This window comes from Grampus griseus, assembly GCF_964374135.1.
Source record: "Grampus griseus genome assembly, chromosome: 5".
Lineage (NCBI taxonomy): Eukaryota > Metazoa > Chordata > Mammalia > Artiodactyla > Delphinidae > Grampus > Grampus griseus.
Window position 1 is genome coordinate 19,245,270 of NC_138998.1, and position 17,082 is coordinate 19,262,351.

Genomic DNA, 17,082 nt, shown 5'->3' on the forward strand with positions numbered 1-17,082 from the left:
CAGTCTGTCACTTTATTAAAACACAACAATTTGCAAATGTTATTTAGCAGATCAGCTGAGTTCATTTCAAAGGCTAATATTTAAGGCTAATATAAAGGCTAACCCATCCCAATCCTTTAAAAAAGTGTTTTCTATGTGTTCTCAGGCAAACTGCCTAGTGTTTTATATAGATCTCAAAGCTAGGATTCAAGGATAATTTTAGTAATGTCTTACACCGCTTGCCTATATAATCCAAATTGATCAGTTCTACAGCAGAAGGACACAAATTCACAGTGCAATAATTTGTATTGCAGACCAGATTATTTAAAGTAGTTAAGTTTGTCATTTCCTGTTGCATTTCTGCATATGGCTGGTGGCATATGAATTAATTTTCTCACTGACATGTGACAGAAAAATACCTGCTTTACCCAATCCTGAACATTACTTTCAGAGCTCCTGACTCTTCTATTATTCAAGATGATGCTAGCTTATACTTGCATCCAACATCAGTATAAACCTATAATTAAATATTAGCACAGTGTTCGCTTGTATACATATACGTAAAAAAAGTGCTGCTAGTGTAGCAGTTAATTGAAAAAAAGGAAGATCTCAGGCTTTGAAGAATTTGATGGATGACATCTGGGAGAGAAATGAGAACTAGGGCTTTGGAGTCAGTCCAAAATTCCAGTTCTTGCCCTGGTATTGGTTAGCAAGATGGGCCCCTTAGACTCACTGTCTGTAAAAAAATGAAGCCAATAAGAAAACCTAGCTTGCAGTTTTGTTTTGTTTTGTTTTTGTGAATTAAGAAAATGGAGATAAAGTGACTAACCCAGTGCCTGACCAACTAAGTGTCCAATTAATAGATGTTAACTATTACATTCTCTTTGTGTCTGCATTTAAAAAAATAGCAATATAATACAATGGCAATAGTCTTAGTTACTTTTTTTTTTCAGGTTTACTGAGGTATACTTTATTTTATTTATTTATTTTTCCACATAAAAACACTTTATTACCATATTAAATAACAAGTTTATTTTTTTAATCCTAGTTACTTTTAAATGTTGTTGTGAGAAGGTGATAAGATCAAGTGTATGAAACTACCAGGCTCTGGTTGCTTCCCAAACTGGTCTCCCAAAGTTTTCACCCATGAAACTAGACTGCAAGTTGGGAGAGTTTTAAGGATGATTCACTCCTGGATTTTTTATTTTTTATTTTTTTTGAGTGAGAAGATTGTACCATTTCAATTACTTGCTCAGGTTGATGACTTAAATTTGTGACTCTACTAGATTAAGAAGATATAACATTGCCCTGAATAAGAGTCAACTAGAGACAAACTATTTTCAGCGCAGTTAAAAAAATGAAGTTTAAGAATCTGTTCAACCTCAGGGAATTTAAAGAAAAAACATGATGCTTAAAATGCTATTTTCAACCCTTTTATTACCTTATCCTTAGCGATTGACAAAAGTTTGTTTTCCCTAAAATGCTGTCTAGTATCTCCTTTCAGGAGAAAAATCTGGGGGAGAGGGATTTGAACGAAGCTGTGACTAACTAGCTTTTTATTAGGGACAGAATACTTATTAAATTACAGGCATTATTTTAACTCAACTTGTCTTCCTAATACTATTGGGGTTTAGAATGAAAATTGTGGTATTTTGCAACAAGCACTGAGGAGAACAAAGACCAGCTACTGACATACAACTAAAAGATTTTACTCAGAGGAGAAGGAATAGACTTTGGCAGTTTGGCCTTTACGCAGCCATTTCCAAGGACACACTAGAGTTTCAAAAGAGATACATGCTTCCTGAAATCACAGGCCCTGGCCTGGACAGAAGTCCATGTCAATTCAAACCAACTTTCATGCTTTTGCATGAGAAAAGGAAATTTCCTCATTTAAAGTTACATGCTGTATGTTCTCAGAATGTTCTAGATCTTTTGCAGGGCTGATTTTATGAGATGTCAATGATAAGAGGGGTCCTGGGAAATACATTCCTGTATAGTTGTATATAAATAACTATTTGTACCATTAACTAGCCCTGGGACCTGGAATTGTACCAGAAGAAGTTCTTTTGGGGTTATATTTCAGTTTAGAGAGCCAGTCACATATTACCAGTTAAGGACTGAATCCTTTATTTTTCTGTCAACTCAGCACAACCCCGTTTCCAGAAGCCTCCTTCTATCACCACCACTTTGGAAATCAAATCAGCATTTCTACTTCTAAGTGCATACCTTATAACTCTCCACGTGTGTAGGAGAAATGTATGAAAATGTTTTACTGTAGCATTGTGAACCAGCCACTGAGTATTGTTTTTCTAGAATAAAGGAAATTGCATTTTTTCCTCGTTCTGTTCATGATCACTTCTCATTTCTTCGGTTAGAAGTCTCTAACCGAGGCCTGAAAGGCAGCTGGCCTATTTGGGGGAAGCATGACATCACAGATGATTGTCTTTTCCTTGGCCCCATCTGCTGGAAATAGTAACTAAGTCCTTTGCCTAAGCTGGTAGGAGAGGAGCTGTCGAAAATCAAATTAGCAGGAGAGAAACTATTAGTCTTCATTTTCTTGTTTACAACCTGCAAATACAGATTGTTAAATATGCCTGTTCTCTAATTCTCATTAGGAAATCTTGAAGAATAGCAGGACAGGAAAAAGGCATGGGATTATGAGAAAACACTACCACTAAAAAATAATACAAAGTCAGAATTGTTCCTTCTCATTCAGACTATCTTACATATTTAGAGGTGGCTGAATTTGAAATTTTCCATTAAATAATTTTATTTCAGTTATATGTGGATGGATGCCACATGTACAATCCCAAATGTATCTTTTTATTTAGAATTTTCTTTTTGTTGGACTTGAAGATAAAATAATTTAAATGGAATAACCAGTATATGAAGTCATTTTGCATTCAGTGGTAGCCCCAGGAATTATTAAGTTCATCAGTGCATTTGTGTCAGGAGGCAAAGCTTTCACTAAAAATAATCTAATGGCAATGTCATGCACCACTAACTCTGTTACAGGGAGTTTTATTTTCAGGCCCAGAGACATGGGATTACAGGTCAGTGATAGGCAAAGTGTTTTGGGGGTATACCAAAGGTGCCAAACAAGTCACTTGGTTGTCCAGGAGGAACTGACATCAAATGCAGGTTTTTAGTGATTAGAGTTCTAGACGTAGCCCCTGACCATGATGGCTACTGAACCAGTCATTGGGGATTGAATCATGGACCTGACTTCTTTTTAAAATCTCTTGTGTGAAAATATTTCACTATATTTCAAAGCATTTTCAATATTTAAACCATTTCAGTTTAAAAATTTCATTTGTTCCCCTCTTCTAGCATCCATTCTAAATATGTCTCTAGTCTGTCAGTTTATACCCTTCAATACTGGCTTTTTGGATACTGGCCTATTTGCTGTGCCTCGAATATGCCAGTATAGTGCTGCCTCAGGGCCTTTGCATTTGCTCTGCTCTCTCCATACAGCCATCTTCCTCCAGATGTCCACATAGTTCCTTCCTTCTTACTAAGCAGGCTTTCCCTAAACTCCCTTTACAAACTGTACCCTTCTCCCTCACTGCCTCCACATTCTATTTCCATTATTCATGCCATCCAACATATATACTTTACTTGTTTTTCTGTCTACATGCACTAGAATGTAAGTCCTATGAGGGTAGGGATTTTTGTCTGCTTTGCTCACACTTTGTCCTTAATGCTGAAAATAGTGACTGGCATGTAGGTGTCCAATAAAAATACTTATTGAGTGAATAACAGCAGAATCTGTTGCAAACTGCAGCCCTAAATAGGAATACCTTGTGTTTAATATAACTTTCATTCAGAAGACTTTTTTTACTGTCATGACATTTCTTTGATCTTCTTATTTTAGAGTCAGAAGAAAGGAACTTTAGGGTTACCCCACCCCTGTTCAATAATAAACTTCTAGGTCACCATAGTTGCAAACTGAAATGCCATCAGGATTTAGGCAGTTAGATAAATGCGTGAAGTGCCATTAAGGAGTGACAAATAGTTGCGTTCCTGTGCTCTTCTACTTAAAGACATTCAGATTCGAAAAACAAATGTAAACATAGCCCTGTCAGAAGAAAACATGTCTACCTGTGGTTTCAAAGGCCCACTTTGGCTGTTAGTTTGTGGTCAGTAGGACCATGAAGACATTTTCTAAGTCATGCTGCTTTTTCTACCTCTTTCCAACTATAAACTCAGGCTTGGGTATGTGCCTAATTCCACATCAGGACAGGAATATTCAACTGACAAATCTAATTACATTTGCTTCCCAACTAAATTGTATATCACCTTCCCCTCTTGTGAGGGAAACGGCCCCTCTTGGGTCCTTGGGAGCTGATTATTGCAAACCTAATTGATTTGCAGCATTTCATTAATAAAGTTAACTAAAACTAATTATACATATTGAATAAGAGTTTCCTGTGAAATGAATTATTCTATTTAGCTTAAGGGTTCTTTTTTTTTTTTTTTTTTTTTGCGGTATGTGGGCCTCTCACTGTTGTGGCCTCTCCCGTTGTGGGGCACAGGCTCCGGACGCGCAGGCTCAGCAGCCATGGCTCACGGGCCCAGCCGCTCCGCGGCATGTGGGATCTTCCCAGACCGGGGCATGAACCCGTGTCCCCTGCATCGGCAGGCGGACTCTCAACCACTGTGCCACCAGGGAAGCCCCAAGGGTTCTTAATTGTTAGAATAAATTGCTGAGAAGGATTGCAGCATTACTTTCTCTTGAGATATATATATCTATATATATATCTATATATATATCTCTATATATACACATATATATATATATGTGTCAACCAATATGGATTGATGGATGTTTACACCATAGAAACTGATAAAAGAAAAAAATTAAATATGAAGGTTAAAGATATCAAAACATACTCCTAAGAAGATAAAAATCACAAAATAGATTACACATAGATCTCTTCATTTTAAGATGTCAAATTAGATCTGTTACATTTGTCATATAAAGGAAACAAGTCAATTTTTAAATTTATTGACATTTATTATTTTATTCATAGTAAATTTTTCCTTCACTTATTGGTTCATATTGTATTTCTCACTCTTTAATTCAGATGCTATGTGTCTAGTTCATTGATCTAGTTAAATCAACATTCTAGCAGAAATCCAGAGGGAGCCTATACTAACTACTTCAAATGCCCCAAACCAAGCAGATGCATTGTGGGCCAGTACTTCTCACAGGGCCATTTCCAACATTCCCTATTTGTTCAGTTGTGTACAGATAAATATGTTCTATGTAAAATGAAGATGAGCATTCATTAATGGTTTAGAATTGAATAAAATATGGCTGGGCCATTAGTGTTACAGAATAAACTTCTATATCACATAAGAAGCTATGGTCATCAATGCCTCAAATTTGCATTGCTTTCACACTGCCAAAGCAGGTTGGATTTCCTTCTCTGCATTGTTAAGGAAGATACTGAGTTGTTTTATCCTCCTGCTCTGTACACTGACCGCACTGGAGGGACCAAGAGGCAACAGAATGCCCATCGTGTTCTTGTTCGTTGGCCTGGAGCATCACTGGGGAGCCAGGGTTCAGACTCTAGGTCAAAAGACAGCCTTACCCACTGCTTGGTTTTATCTACAGTGGCTTTGTTTGCTTTTTATGGTGGCCCATGCTGTGTGCAGAAGTATTTTGGCTTCGCCTGGATAAGAGGAGAAGGAAGGCTGCTCCTGATTGGATTTTGGACTTGCGGTATGACATTGCTCCTGTTGTCTCACAGATGCCCAGGGAGAGTCCAGTATTTTGTTCCAAATCTGGAAAGATGCCAAAGACCTAGTTCCAGATAACTGGTTACCTTCTGCCAGGTCTGCACTGTACTATTACATTTCTGAGATATCTTAGATCTTCCTAGAATTAAAAAAAAATGACTCCTATATATCCAAATCATCTCAAGATTCTTAAAAGGAATGACTAGCTAGTTGAAGGGAGAGGAGGACAGCACTTTTGGTACTAGTGAAAAGTTCTTCCTGCCGGCAAAACAGAACCTCTAAATTTAGAGGCTAATTCTCTGAGCTCTTTTAATTGTTAAAAGTATTAATAGTTGTATGTTGAGCATATCTAGCTATATTATTTAAACCTAGGAACAATGTTACTGTAGATAAACTGTGTGAATAATAGGTTACTTGGAGTAAACCTGTTATTCTATAAAGAAAGCTATTTTTTGGTTTATTGAAGAAAAAAAAAAAAGCCCCACAAGTGGCTAACCTTTACTTTGCCTTTTTTTTATTGGTAAGACTCGGATTCATATTTAACAGTTCCAAACTGGGTCCAAACTTCTATTATTTATGCTTTCACTGAAAAATGATACTATTAAATCTGTAAAGGGAATATTGGCTGGATATTTATATGCCTTTTTCACAGCTAGTTATATAGCTATCTCAAATCCTTGATATTCAGTAACTCAAAGATAAACTTGTTTTTAATTTCTTGCCTTGTGTAATGCACAACCGTTAGTCCAGGAACCAAATTTAATTGAATTACTAGGTATAAGTGACTGGAAAGGAATTGAGACTGATGTTAAATAACAGGATCGTATTAGTGGAAAAATCGTGACTAAGAAGTTGAAGAATACACTGTAAAAGGGGGTGATTATATTAATTAAAATGATAAACAAAATATTGTTATCTGTGATACATACAATTTTGAAATCAAAATACTACACATTTCCATAAAAAAGATAAAAAGAAATAAATGATCTAATAGTTATTTTGCTTGGCTCTCCAATTGCTGAAAAAATGTAAATCAACTTTAGTTTAAAGTCAGTATCATTGAGACACATCTATCATTGTAGGAAAAATAAAATCTTACAGAATATCAACAATAAAGAAAAAATATTGGCCTTAAAAATGATCCTACATCTTTTCTAGTTTTTTCTTACTTGGAGATGTCAGTGATTCAGGTAAAAAAGCCAACAACCATGTATTAGCTCAACATAATTGTGTGTACCACTTTTCACAATTTTTAAGGAAATGAAAACCTCTAACTTTAGAAGAGTACATAAAATATTTAAATAAATATTTAAGTAAAACATTTAATTCCACATATTTTAACAGGCAAATAAGTAGGAAAAAGGAAAAGGGGCTTGTGAGAACTAACTATACACCAGATAACCTACAACTGAGAAAACTGGAATTTAAAAAAATATTTTAAAATTTCCAAATAAGTATAAAAGAGCACAAAACTTTCTTGCCAAGTAGCAGTGGAAGTCCACTGCATTATTAATAGTTTGTTTATGATAGTATTGTCTAATAGAACTTTCCATAGTGATAGAAATGTTCTATATCTGTGCCATTCAATACAGTAGCCACTAACTACATGTGTCTATTGAGAACTTGAAATGTGGCTAGTACAACTGAGGAACTCGGTTTTTAATTTCATTTGTTATAATTAATTTAAATAGCCACATGGGGCAAATGGTTACCAAAGATTTTAAGCTACTGAACATGTTCTTTATTCTATGTCCGAACCAGGTTTTCCCATTTTTCATAAGTAGATTTCAACCTAAATATTTTTGGTTCAATAAAACAAGCTCTGAAATGCTGTTTACACATTACTGGTTTAAATCAATAAGAGATCAAAGTTCTGTAGTTGTAAGTTGGTGAAAGTTTTAAAGTGACAATACAAAGTTCAGAAGGCCCTTGGAAAACACTTTTTGTATTTCAATATAGTGACCATGGATTGGGATGGGGCCTTGAAGATTCTTTCACAGGAAACCAAAGGCAAAGTTGCTAGTTAGTGGCAGAATTGGTATGGCATTAGTTCTTTAACAACAAAAAAAAAAGTCTTAGAATTAAGTATGTTTTGCTCATTCATTTGAACCTTAAAATTTTGAAAAAGTTTAAAATTTTACACAATGTTTTTGTTCAGTGTTTTCTTATTTGTAAGCAAAATGTCACAGTTATTTGGAAAATTTTGCTACAAATATGGGAATGTTAATCAGAAACTGATGGGGCTTCCAAAATACAGGAGAAGAGAGGATGGTCTAAGAATCATTTCCAGTAGGAGCCCCCCATATTGCTGTCCCGATTCTTCTGCCTTAAGGCTGATGGGGTGTTACAGACAAAGAGTTCCTTCTGATCCGTACTCTTAGGATGCAAAAGAAAGCTTCCTGTCTTGGTGTCTTCCTAACTGATTCAATAGATTTTAATGTACGTTTTCCAGAGCTGGATTTTTGCTGAAAACATGCACAGCTCAGCTTCCTAGGTTTAACTACACCTCACAAAAAAACCCCTAAAGATTTCCAGTGGCAGAACTCTGTAGAATGTTACTAGTTTAGTCTCCAAGATTAAAGCGGTCCTAAATAGTTTCCTAACACCACTGTGGAGTGCCTTCCAGCAAGTGTTTCCTACTTGTCAATCAAAAAGACTAGTCACCTCTAACATATGTAACCCACCACCTATCTTATCTACCTTCTACTCTGATAAAATGCAATCACAACATATTCAGAATGGGACAAGCTACTCTTTTCATTCTCCTTGGAGGAACTAGGGAGTGTCTCCCCTGTTAGTTTGGGAAGGTGAGGGCTTGTTCTTTGAGCCGAATTTACATCAGGAGAAAAAAGTCCTGCTAGCCCGGTAAATCCAGGAGTCTTTTTATGAAAAATATCATTCAGGCCTATGTCATAGGAGTTGGACCAACAGAGCAGTCTCTAGCTGCCCTCTGAGGTTCTGAGTGTAATGCCCCGCCGTGTGACTCCACAGGACTCACATCTACCAGGGGGCTAACCTGCATGGGAATTAAAGGGCACCTCTATATCCAATTTCAGAGCCCTTTTCCTATATCTTACTGGAGTAAGGGAGACTTTTGTAAGAATAAGACTCTGAGACATTCGGGTTTTCTGAAGGTGAGCAGGTAGTTTCAAGGTTTATGGTGTTTAGACATATGCCTGCCTCTAGAAGTGAGTGCTGGGGCATCACAGAGCCCCGATTCCCCATTTGGTGGCCGATGAGAGAGCACAGTCATTTTCCTCCTGGCCCTACTAAAGCCCTATGTAGCATGGAACGCACTGCTCAGAGCAATTGGCCTATGACCATGAGGAGATCCTCGCCAAGGGTTTGCACATCTCTCACATGGTTTATCATCAATACATGAATATCTTGGTAATTCTGAGACTGTTTATATTGAAAATCATATTAATATATATGTTCTTAAGCTGTATATTGGAAGGGATGGGGTAAGACTGGAACTTCATTCTTTTCTGCCTCCTCTGTTTCTGTCACCTGACAATGGCATATGTGACTTTTTGTGCTACCTTCACTGTTGACACGTTAGAGAAAACTACTGACAGACACAGCATTATAGGTGTAAGACATTTACCTGGATGCAGACCTTCTGGGATGGCTTCAGTGACTTACTCAGATAAAACCTCAGCCATTTTAGACCAATTTATCATGTATTAAATCTGGAAAGAAAAAGAAGATAAATGAGATTCACTGAATATGGTCAGATTTTAATTTTCTAATTTATAAAATAAGCATTAACACTACATCTTAAGAAAGTTTTTGAAGGTAATGAAGCCATCTGGTTGACATCAAGAACATATTCTTCCTTATATAGACTTGGGCTCTGCTGAGTGGCTGACCTGGTCCTGTTCCTGCTTATAGTCGACATCTTCCCTCACACCCTTTTACATGAACGCTAGAGAAGGAGAAAAAGACTGTTTCTGGGTCAAAAACAGTGCAATCTTCTAAGGCATTTCTGTAGACATAACTACTAAATATAAGAAATATCCTAATAGATTAGATTTTTACTTGTGAATTTACATTTAAACTTTGCTATGATTCTAGAGCTTATACAAGTGTTATTGTACCATAATTTTGAAAAAGAATCTTTTAAAAAGATGTTTTCAGTTTTAATCTTTCATTGCAGTAATAGATGCATGTGATATAAGTGTCAACTTACAGAAACATATAAAACAAAAGTACACGTCTCTTAACTCTGTCTCTCCAGATCCACTTCCCAGAGATACTACTAATAGTTTCTTATGTACCCCTCTAGGACTTTAAAAAATGTATATACGTGCATATAAATGTGTATATCCATGTTTTTTCATTTTATACATTATATGTTCTGTGCCTTGCTTCCTTTTTTTTAAAACTTAATAATATGCTAGCAGAACTTTCTACATCAGTATACATAAATCTAACTCATTCATTTTAATAGCTATATAGTATTCCATTCATTGTACTGAAATATGATAATTTATTTAACCAGCCCCTATTATGGACTGTAAGGTTGTTTTTTTTTTTTCCAATTTCCCTTTTTGGATGCTTAAAAAAACGCCCAATGATCATATTTATACATATGCATTTTTGTACTTATATGATTATATCAGTAGAATAAGTTCCAAATATAGTTGTTGATGCAAATTGTTTATACACTCTAAGTTTTTGAAAGATACTTACAAAATGTCCTCTATAAAGGTTACATGAATTTATGATACCAAAAATCTGGCTTGTATCAAATCTTAAATTTTTTTCTGGCTGATAAGTGAAAAGTATATGTTTGTTTTGGTTTGCATTATTTTAGTTATGAATGAGGTTGAGCTTCTTTTTGTTTTCTTATTTTTTGTAGTCATTTTTCTACTAGTTTGCCCAGTCTTGGCCTTTGCTCATTTTTCCATTGGGTTGTTCATTGTTTCTCATTTGAAAGAGCTCATGTTGAAAATGGGCGTTTTACATATAATGTGGGGCAAATAGCTTTCCCAAGTTCTTGTTTATCTTTTGACTTTGTTTATGGTGCTTTTTAATATACAACCATTTCAGTTTTTTTTTAATGTAGCCAAATTCATCAGTATTTTTCATTATAGATTTGGGGACTTTTTTAAGTAGGAAATTTTTTAAAGTTAAAGAGTTATTCAAGAAGACTGTGTAGAGGTTGCTTTTTTTTTTTTTAAACAACAATGTACACCAGCTTTACTATCACATTGTGATAACAGGAGATATAGGAGAATTTTGGCATTAGAAGTATCTATTTTTATCCCAATTTTTTGGTGATTTTGTTGTTATAGCAAAGATTTTCCCATTAGATGATCCTTCCTATAAAATACCACTCTGGTGTAAAATCTGTGGATTCTTGTAAGGCTCTAGTGTACCTTAGGGACAAAAAAAAAACAGAGACAGGGCTGACTTGCCAGTATCATTCTCCAGAGGGTTAACAGTAGCGTCTACAATCTGAAATCTAGAGTGAGTTGGAGGGAAAGGAAAAGAAATTCCAAGATAAACAGCAAGTATGAAGTATAATAGAGGTTCATTATAGGAAATTTTGAAAGCCCATGCAAAAAAAAAGGGGGAAAGAAAAAAGTCACCTTTGATCTTAGCCTTGATCTTAATAATCCTCAAAAGCATTTAAGATTTGTTATATATTTTTCCTAGTACTTTTTATCTGTTCCGCAAATATGCAGGCATTTAAAAAATATATCAGTGACTTACTCACAAATCAGTGCTAATATAACTAAACTATTTTCATTAGAATACCAGTGACCCAAGTAAGACCTTAATGGCACCTTGACAAGAATCTATCAAACACATACACACACACAGGCTCTCACTCGATTTATGTTTTATATGTTGCTATATTTACTTGTGATTATCTTTCCTTGTCACTAAATGTTTTAAAATATATTTATATAAAAATATATAATGACTATATAATGTTTCATCATATGGCTTAATGTAATGGGAATTTAAAAGAGTAGCTTTGTTTTTCTCTCAAAAATCCATTCTGTTAACCCAGTAGATCAAACACTAGGACACATTCAGGAAATCATTACGTAGGAATCACATCAGATTCTTTTCCATTCCTGATAAAGTGGCAGTAATTAACTGTGTGAAGGTTAAGTGCTGGAAGACATCATGGTACAGTGTGTTTTATGTGACATGACATCATTTGAATGGAAAGAGAATTAGATTATTAAAGCTGGGTTAATGGACCATTCTTGTTCTAGCGGCATCCCACATAATTCAGAAGCATGTAAGATGCATTTGAATTGTATAACAAGAAGAGTTTGGGTCAAAAAGTGAAGAAAAGCGTGTGTGATAATAAAATTGTAAACGAATGAAGTTTACTAGAAGAAATGCTGTGAGATTTTTTTTTTTCAATTTATTTAGGAAAAAACCTGGTGCAGATTATATTCAGCCACAGTCACAGATATTTGGGGTTAGTGAGACAAGCAGGACTCTAAAGGGTCATAAGAGAATCACTAGGACGTTATCATTTATTAGCACTAAGAAACTCTGCCTGCTAACATGCAGGATGTCTCCTGGGCATGAGTTCCCTTGCTACTTGGCTTTATGGCACCGCTGGGTTGATTTCGCCCTCAGCCATAACTTACAAGGGAGACGCTGTACTGTTAGCACTGCCGGAAGTTCTAGATATAAGCAGCAGCTGGTGAAATTCTGTCTCCTAAGGATGTCCCTTTATCACGGAGAAAATCATGGCTGCTCAGTCCCGTTGACACACCTCTTCTCTCAAACATGATCACAGGGAGCCCAGACTCACCTCAATCTTTTTTTTTTTTTTTTTTTTTTTTTGCGGTACGCGTGCCTCTCACTGTTGTGGCCTCTCCCGTTGCCGAGCACAGGCTCCGGACGCCCAGGCTCAGCAGCCACGGCTCACGGGCCCAGCCGCTCCGCGGCATGTGGGATCTTCCCGGACCGGGGCACAAACCCATGTCCCTTGCATCGGCAGGCAGACTCTCAGCCACTGCACCACCAGGGAAGCCCATCACCTCAAACTTTTGACCAACATCAGTGAGGCCCTGTCAAAGCAACAGACATTTGACCAGATCCAACTGACAACTCTCAATCTATATGTATTGGGAGAAATCTTTCAGAGACTAAATCATCTGGGGAGTCGTTGGCTTAAAATAAGTCACCCTTGTTTGCAGACTGACTGATTAGTAACTATATTCAGCTAAAGTTTTGTAAACTATGTCTATAGGTAAATAAGTGTTTATATTAAAAGCTGAAAGAGTGATATATAATTTGAGTTGGAAAGATGAACGGTTTATATATGTAGGAAATGGCTTGTTTAATTCAAGTACTTTTAAAAAAAAGATCATCAGAACACAAAATGGTAAGGAAAAAAAGTAAATTTCAGGTAAGTTATGGGAAAATAGAGATATCAAACCTTAAGTTTTAAATAATGGGCTGTCATAGTTTTCATATTTTTTTCCCAACTAAAGAAGGAATTTCTAGAATTCTTCATTATTGCAGTTAAAGGTAAGATGACAGGCAAATGTTAACCAAAATGGAGGACATCTTGTTTTTTGCTATGAGGGAAACAGAACTTGATTTCCAGTTATAACTTTAAATAAATTATCATATAATTAATTGGCCTTCAAAAGCAGGCAGCCTAGTGTAGAGCAGACTGTGGCTGGTGGCTCAGAGCACAGTAATCAACGTTTGTGTTTAAATCTTGACTCTACCAGTTACCACATCTGGGTAAGCTACTTATCTCATTATTACTCAGTATCCCAATCTATAAGATGGGGATAAGGCAGTGACTATTATATAGGGATGTTGTGAGGATTAAATAAAACACAGTATTTAAAGGCTGAATATTGTTTGGCACATTGTATGTGCTCAATAAATATTAGCTTTATTAAATTTGTTTATTAAAAAGCCAAGGAAAGAACCTCTAGGTAATCATTCTGAACAAGCCAGAGGTACTGTCCACTTGTACTTCTCTAGCTTTAATGTGCATTTGAATCACGTGGGGATCTTGTTAAAATGCAGATTCTAATTCAGTGAGTCTGGGTGGGGTCTGAAAGTGTGCATTTCTAATAAGCTTCCAGGTGATGCCCATGATGCTAGTCTCTGGACCTGGACACTTGAGGTAATTATGGAAGATTGGTTCTAATTTGTAATAGATGTGGTGGTTCTCAATAGGGGGAAATGGGGAAAGGAGGAAAAAGGGAAGTGTAGACATATGTACAGATTTAAAATGCTCCCCAGGTGATTGTCATATTGCCTTACCTGCTCTCTAAAGCCTGAAGAACCACTGTTCTGATATTTCAACCTTTTATTCTTTTTCATTTCTCCTTTTCTTACTCTTTTCTCTACCTTGCCCTTGCCATTACAGCTTTAGACTAAAAAAATGGTATTAATACTTAGTTCCTCAATTAGTAAGACTAAAGCATCAATTTTAAGTCATTTTATTGTGTGTAATAGGAAGTGGTTTCTCTCTAACATTTCTCTTCTACAGTATAGGGATCTGAAAATGTATTTTATGTTTTCCATAGCTTTAGCCAAAAACAAACAGGCAAGAAAGTGACTTGTGGAGCATTTAGTAACAGAATACAAGGATGCAATTGGGTGTGGTGCATACAATCAAAGGAGTTATAACCCCATGGGGAAAGGAAAGTTGTAGTGGTTATTATGGAAGTAGCTAGAATCAAGCAATGTAACCACATTAGACATTCCACCTAGTCTGAAAGGTAGGAGGGAGGAGGGTTGTTTCTAAATGGCTTCCCACCCCAGCGGCATTGAGATGATTGGAGAGACCCATATCTAAATATGTACTTAGCTTGACCAACATCTCTCTAGGGCAAAGACCATTTTTATACTGTGGTGTGTCCTCAGGGCCTAATATCACTCAGATCCATTGAATTCCCTCTAAGTATCTTCTACTACTGTTGATATATTTTGTAGATATAATTCTTCGTTTTCCAAGGTAGATAAGAGGAGCTCTGATTAATATAAAATGGGAAATAGCCAAAGAAAACTTAGAGGGGAAATTAGCAATCATTAACTCTCTGTAAAAGTGCAGAACCAAATGTGTATTCTCTACTATTCTTAGTCTGAAGTTCACTAGTCAAAGTACTTTAATTCATTGATCTAAATGAGATTTTAACATCATTTGAAGAACAAAGCAGCGTGTATGTATATAAAATGAACAAGAAATCCCATAAAAGTTGACCCAAACTGAATGATTATTAATTCTATGATTTTAAGTTTTAAGGACACCTAGAATTGGGACTTGGAATGGGAAGGCACAATGAGATTATGAAAAATAAAGCATGTCTATTTCTTACCCATTTTTCCAACTTGTGTTAGAAAAGTAATTAAATACGAGATTGGCAACACAATTTAAAATATTTTTGAGTATGGGAAGAAAAATCAAACCATAATGGGCAGATTCTAGACACTTATTTCTACTTAAGACATTTAGATGATACACCTATTTAGGAACCAGACAAACAAAAATAAACTCTTCTAAATTGAGCTATAAAAATAATGTATCAATAATATAAAGCAGCTGTACAGCATTTACAGTATATAGTGCATTCTTCGTTAGTAAAATATTTTGAAAGAAATTTTGGTTTTCATATTCAAGGGAATTTTTTTCCCTCTGTGATCATCTACTACCAAGAGAAAGAATCAAAATCAGATAGAAAAACTTTCAATGTTAATACAACCACAGTTAAGATTCACTTATCATTTTTATGATTGTTATAGATATATATTTCATTTTCTAATTGTCAAATTTGTCATTAACTACCAACGAACAAAACATCTGGCGAATTTATAGCTCTTTAGATAATTTTTTTGCTGTGATTTATTTTAGATGTATTTTAGAGCTTTAATAGGATAATGGTAGTCATTTGCCAAATCATTTGAATAGTACCTTAAATCCCTATAGATACTCCTAGATTTAAGATGGCTTTGTGTATTAAGCCACTGAAAAGTTGAGTCTTAGTAGCTAAAATTCATATCATGATGAAGAATAGAAAATGTAAAGTGATAGCTAAATTAAGGCTGGAAATGGAACAAAATTTACTTTTGCTTATGGGAGCTTTATAGTATACTGTTTTAATAAACACTTACATGAAGAGAAACACATGTAATCCAATGACTTCAGGCAATTTTGAAAGAGAAAGCTTATAAGCATTTTGAAGAAAATAATAGTACTTTCCAGCGGTGATGAGTTGGGAAGCTGATTTTTCCAATTTGCTAGATAACATGGGAGAAGAGTGTTCCTAACCCAGCCTTGGATACTTTGTCATATTTTGTTGCTCTGGCTCTATATTTGTTTATTGCCACAGGCTGTCTTCAAGACAGCTTTTTAATTTTCACAACACTTGGATTTACATCAAACTTCTAAATAAATTTCTTAATTTGCTAGCCCACTTGGGAGAATCTCTGGCATTGCTCAGTCATGACTGAGCAGGAAAAGGACCAAGTAAACTAGCGAGCTTGGGGCTGAAGACCAGGAGCCTGTGTCAGGCAGCGAAAACATCTAAGTGCTATGGGACTTGATCTTGGTCCCTGTAACAAACTTGAGAGCAAAATACAGCAACTATCAGCTGCATGAAAAGGACAGTGACAGCACAGATAAAACTATGGGAGACGTGCACCACACATTTTAACTGTGAGTTTCAAACTCCTTCTCAGCTAAGTATTTTACCTGGGCTTTGGGTAAGGAGCAGATTAAATTTTCTTTCATTATTTTCCCTCTAGCATAGGGCAAGCAATTAGTCATAGTAACAACAACAACAGTTATAAACAGCAGCAGCAGCAGCAGCAAAATCACCCCAAATTATATACAGGTGTACCCACACAGTTCTTACCCAAAGTAGGAAAAGAAAAAACGAAGAAGTAAGAAACCTGAACAATTCACAAAGTCACAATTTGAACACTGAAGCAGGGCGAGAGAGTGATAGGAGAGATTGAAGCTCAGAGCTCTTGGGATGCAGAGCGTTGCCAAAGCAACAGTGACTGAAAGACACTTTATAAAACTCAAGGAAGACAAGTCTTCCTTTGGCATCAGTGGAAGAAAACGAGTTTTCTTCCGAGCTGGATGATGGAGCAGTTTATTCAGTTTAAGATCAAAGAAGAACCGAGCTAGAAATCAAGGCCTCATGATGGGCACAAAGAACAATGAAGTCGGGGGAAAAAAGGGAGAAAAAGAGTAGATAACAGACTTGACACTAACAATCATGAAACTTTAACAAATGTTGAGATCTAGCAACTTGGGGCCACTCCCTGAGCCTTAAGCCAGGTTGTAGGAATTGCCAACTCTAATCTGGGGGATGGACACTTGGACCTAATGATTTTCCAGACAAT

At 36.0% G+C, this 17,082-nt stretch overlaps 1 protein-coding gene across 1 annotated transcript in view; it reads right to left on the reverse strand.

Moving 5' to 3' along the window:
* AGTR1 (angiotensin II receptor type 1) overlaps positions 1 to 17,082 on the reverse strand; it is a 44,749-nt gene that overhangs the window by 25,951 nt on the left and 1,716 nt on the right. Inside the window, exon 2 of the mRNA XM_082654792.1 lies at positions 9,332 to 9,416. The gene's annotated coding sequence lies outside the window, so the exon portion shown is untranslated. The remainder of the gene's footprint in view (positions 1 to 9,331; positions 9,417 to 17,082) is intronic.